The sequence below is a fragment of the Oncorhynchus mykiss genome, chromosome 5 (genome assembly GCF_057628025.1).
Source record: "Oncorhynchus mykiss isolate SJ-2025 chromosome 5, ASM5762802v1, whole genome shotgun sequence".
NCBI classification, from domain to species: domain Eukaryota; kingdom Metazoa; phylum Chordata; class Actinopteri; order Salmoniformes; family Salmonidae; genus Oncorhynchus; species Oncorhynchus mykiss.
The window spans coordinates 2,057,703-2,063,571 of record NC_143026.1 but is presented as its reverse complement, the minus strand read 5'-3'; positions in this window follow the sequence as shown (position 1 = coordinate 2,063,571).

Sequence of the window (5,869 nt, the reverse complement as noted above, 5' to 3'; positions counted from 1 at the left end):
GACCAGCTAGATCTACTGTCTCTATTATATTATGACAGACCAGCTAGATCTACTGTCTCTTTTATAACATGACAGACCAGCTAGATCTACTGTCTCTTTTTTAATATGACAGACAAGCTAGATCTACTGTCTCTGTTATATTATGACAGACCAGCTAGATCTACTGTCTCTATTATATTATGACAGACCAGCTATATCTACTGTCTCTATTATATTGTGACAGACCAGCTATATCTACTGTCTCTTTTATAATATGACTGACCAGCTAGATCTACTGTCGCTATTATAATATGACAGACAAACTAGATCTACAGTCGCTATTATATTATTACAGACCAGCTAGATCTACTGTCTCTATTATATTATGACAGACCAGCTAGATCTACTGTCTCTATTATATTATGACAGACCAGCTAGATCTACTGTCTCTATTATATTATGACAGAATAGCTATGTCTACTGTCTCTATTATATTATGACAGACCAGCTAGATCTACTGTCTCTATTATAATATGACAGACCAGCTATATCTACGGTCTCTATTATATTATGACAGACCAGCTAGATCTACTGTCTCTATTATATTAGGACAGACCAGCTAGATCTACTGTCTCTATTATATTATGACAGACTTGCTAGATCTACTGTCTCTATTATATTATGACAGACCAGCTAGATCTACTGTCTCTATTATAATATGACAGACCAGCTATATCTACTGTCTCTATTACATTATTACAGACCAGCTAGATCTCCTGTCTCTGTTATAAAATGACAGACCAGCTAGATCTACTGTCTCTATTATAATATGTCAGACCAGCTATATCTACTGTCTCTATTATAATATGACAGACCAGCTATATCTACTGTCTCTATAATATTATGACAGAAAAGCTAGATCTACTGTCTCTATTATAATATGACAGAATAGCTATGTCTACTGTCTCTATTATATTATGACAGACCAGCTAGATCTACTGTCTCTATTATAATATGACAGACCAGCTATATCTACGGTCTCTATTATATTATGACAGACCAGCTAGATCTACTGTCTCTATTATATTAGGACAGACCAGCTAGATCTACTGTCTCTATTATATTATGACAGACCAGCTAGATCTACTGTCTCTATTATATTATGACAGACCAGCTAGATCTACTGTCTCTATTATAATATGACAGACCAGCTATATCTACTGCCTCTATTACATTATTACAGACCAGCTAGATCTACTGTCTCTGTTATAAAATGACAGACCAGCTAGATCTACTGTCTCTATTATAATATGACAGACCAGCTATATCTACTGTCTCTATTATAATATGACAGACCAGCTATATCTACTGTCTCTCTAATATTATGACAGAAAAGCTAAATCTACTGTCTCTATTATATTATGACAGACCAGCTAGATCTACTGTCTCTATTATAATATGACAGACCAGCTAGATCAACAGTCTCTTTTATAACATGACAGACCAGCTAGATGAACTGTCTCTTTTATAATATGACAGACCAGCTATATTTACTGTCGCTATTATAATATGAAAGATCAGCTAGATCTACTGTCTCTATTATAAAATGAAAGACCAGCTAGATCTTCTGTCTCTATCATATTATTAGAGACCAGCTAGACCTACTGTCTCTTTTATAACATGAAAGACCAGCTAGATCTACTGTCTCTATTATATTATGACAGACCAGCTAGATCTACTGTCTCTATTATAAAATGACAGACCAGCTATATCTACTGTCGCTATTATATTATGACAGACCAGCTAGATCTACTGTCTCTATTATAATTTGACAAACAAGCTATATCTACTGTCTCTATTATATTATTACAGACCAGCTATATCTACTGTCTCTATTATAATATGACAGACCATCTATATCTACTGTCTCTACTATAATATGACAGACAAGCTATATCTACTGTCTCTATTATATTATTACAGACCAGCTAGATCTACTGTCTCTTTTAAAATTAGACAGACCAGCTATATCTACTGTCTCTATTATATTATGACAGACCAGCTAGATCTACTGTCTCTATTATATTATGACAGACCAGCTAGATATACTGTCTCTTTTATAATATGACAGACCAGCTAGATCTACTGTCTCTATTATAATATGATAGACCAGCTAGATCTACTGTCTCTATTATATTATGACAGACCAGCTAGATCTATTGTCTATTTTATAATATGACTGTCCAGCTAGATCTACTGTCTCTATTATAATATGACAGACCAGCTATATCTACTGTCTCTATTACATTATTACAGACCAGCTAGATCTACTGTCTCTTTTAAAATTAGACAGACCAGCTATATCTACTGTCTCTATTATATTATGACAGACCAGCTAGATCTACTGTCTCTATTATATTATGACAGACCAGCTAGATATACTGTCTCTTTTATAATATGACAGACCAGCTAGATCTACTGTCTCTATTATAATATGATAGACCAGCTAGATCTACTGTCTCTATTATATTATGACAGACCAGCTAGATCTATTGTCTATTTTATAATATGACTGTCCAGCTAGATCTACTGTCTCTATTATAATATGACAGACCAGCTATATCTACTGTCTCTATTACATTATTACAGACCAGCTAGATCTACTGTCTCTGTTATAAAATGACAGACCAGCTAGATCTACTGTCTCTATTATAATATGACAGACCAGCTATATCTACTGTCTCTATTATAATATGACAGACCAGCTATATCTACTGTCTCTATAATATTATGACAGAAAAGCTAGATCTACTGTCTCTATTATAATATGACAGAATAGCTATGTCTACTGTCTCTATTATATTATGACAGACCAGCTAGATCTACTGTCTCTATTATAATATGACAGACCAGCTAGATCAACAGTCTCTTTTATAACATGACAGAACAGCTAGATCTACTGTCTCTATTATAGTATGACAGACCAGCTAGATCTACTGTCTCTATTATATTATGACAGACCAGCTAGATCTACTGTCTCTATTATATTCTGACAGACCAGCTAGATCTACTGTCTCTATTATAATATGACAGACCAGCTATATCTACTGTCTCTATTACATTATTACAGACCAGCTAGATCTACTGTCTCTATTATATTATGACAGACCAGCTAGATCTACTGTCTCTTTTATAACATGACAGACCAGCTAGATCTACTGTCTCTTTTTTAATATGACAGACAAGCTAGATCTACTGTCTCTGTTATATTATGACAGACCAGCTAGATCTACTGTCTCTATTATATTATGACAGACCAGCTATATCTACTGTCTCTATTATATTGTGACAGACCAGCTATATCTACTGTCTCTTTTATAATATGACTGACCAGCTAGATCTACTGTCGCTATTATAATATGACAGACAAACTAGATCTACAGTCGCTATTATATTATTACAGACCAGCTAGATCTACTGTCTCTATTATATTATGACAGACCAGCTAGATCTACTGTCTCTATTATATTATGACAGACCAGCTAGATCTACTGTCTCTATTATAATATGACAGACCAGCTAGATCAACAGTCTCTTTTATAACATGACAGAACAGCTAGATCTACTGTCTCTATTATAATATGACAGACTAGCTAGATCTACTGTCTCTATTATAATTTGACAGACCAGCTAGATCTACTGTCTCTATTATAGTATGACAGACCAGCTAGATCTACTGTCTCTATTATATTATGACAGACCAGCTAGATCTACTGTCTCTATTATATTATGACAGACCAGCTAGATCTACTGTCTCTATTATAATATGACAGACCAGCTATATCTACTGTCTCTATTACATTATTACAGACCAGCTAGATCTACTGTCTCTGTTATAAAATGACAGACCAGCTAGATCTACTGTCTCTATTATAATATGACAGACCAGCTATATCTACTGTCTCTATTATAATATGACAGACCAGCTATATCTACTGTCTCTATAATATTATGACAGAAAAGCTAGATCTACTGTCTCTATTATATTATGACAGACCAGCTAGATCTACTGTCTATTTTATAATATGACAGACCAGCTATATTTACTGTCGCTATTATAATATGAAAGATCAGCTAGATCTACTGTCTCTATTATAAAATGATAGACCAGCTAGATCTACTGTCTCTATTATATTATGACAGAACAGCTATGTCTACTGTCTCTATTATATTATGACAGACCAGCTAGATCTACTGTCTCTATTATAATATGACAGACCAGCTATATCTACGGTCTCTATTATATTATGACAGACCAGCTAGATCTACTGTCTCTATTATATTAGGACAGACCAGCTAGATCTACTGTCTCTATTATATTATGACAGACTTGCTAGATCTACTGTCTCTATTATATTATGACAGACCAGCTAGATCTACTGTCTCTATTATAATATGACAGACCAGCTATATCTACTGTCTCTATTACATTATTACAGACCAGCTAGATCTACTGTCTCTGTTATAAAATGACAGACCAGCTAGATCTACTGTCTCTATTATAATATGACAGACCAGCTATATCTACTGTCTCTATTATAATATGACAGACCAGCTATATCTACTGTCTCTATAATATTATGACAGAAAAGCTAGATCTACTGTCTCTATTATAATATGACAGAATAGCTATGTCTACTGTCTCTATTATATTATGACAGACCAGCTAGATCTACTGTCTCTATTATAATATGACAGACCAGCTATATCTACGGTCTCTATTATATTATGACAGACCAGCTAGATCTACTGTCTCTATTATATTAGGACAGACCAGCTAGATCTACTGTCTCTATTATATTATGACAGACCAGCTAGATCTACTGTCTCTATTATATTATGACAGACCAGCTAGATCTAATGTCTCTATTATAATATGACAGACCAGCTATATCTACTGCCTCTATTACATTATTACAGACCAGCTAGATCTACTGTCTCTGTTATAAAATGACAGACCAGCTAGATCTACTGTCTCTATTATAATATGACAGACCAGCTATATCTACTGTCTCTATTATAATATGACAGACCAGCTATATCTACTGTCTCTCTAATATTATGACAGAAAAGCTAAATCTACTGTCTCTATTATATTATGACAGACCAGCTAGATCTACTGTCTCTATTATAATATGACAGACCAGCTAGATCAACAGTCTCTTTTATAACATGACAGACCAGCTAGATGAACTGTCTCTTATATAATATGACAGACCAGCTAGATCTACTGTCTCTATTATATTATGACAGACCAGCTAGATCTACTGTCTCTATTATATTATGACAGACCAGCTAGATCTACTGTCTCTATTATAAAATGAAAGACCAGCTAGATCTACTGTCTCTATCATATTATTAGAGACCAGCTAGACCTACTGTCTCTTTTATAACATGAAAGACCAGCTAGATCTACTGTCTCTATTATATTATGACAGACCAGCTAGATCTACTGTCTCTATTATAAAATGACAGACCAGCTATATCTACTGTCGCTATTATAATTTGACAAACAAGCTATATCTACTGTCTCTATTATATTATTACAGACCAGCTATATCTACTGTCTCTATTATAATATGACAGACCATCTATATCTACTCTCTCTACTATAATATGACAGACAAGCTATATCTACTGTCTCTATTATATTATTACAGACCAGCTAGATCTACTGTCTCTTTTAAAATTAGACAGACCAGCTATATCTACTGTCTCTATTATATTATGACAGACCAGCTAGATCTACTGTCTCTATTATATTATGACAGACCAGCTAGATCTACTGTCTCTATTATAATATGACAGACCAGCTAGATCAACAGTCTCT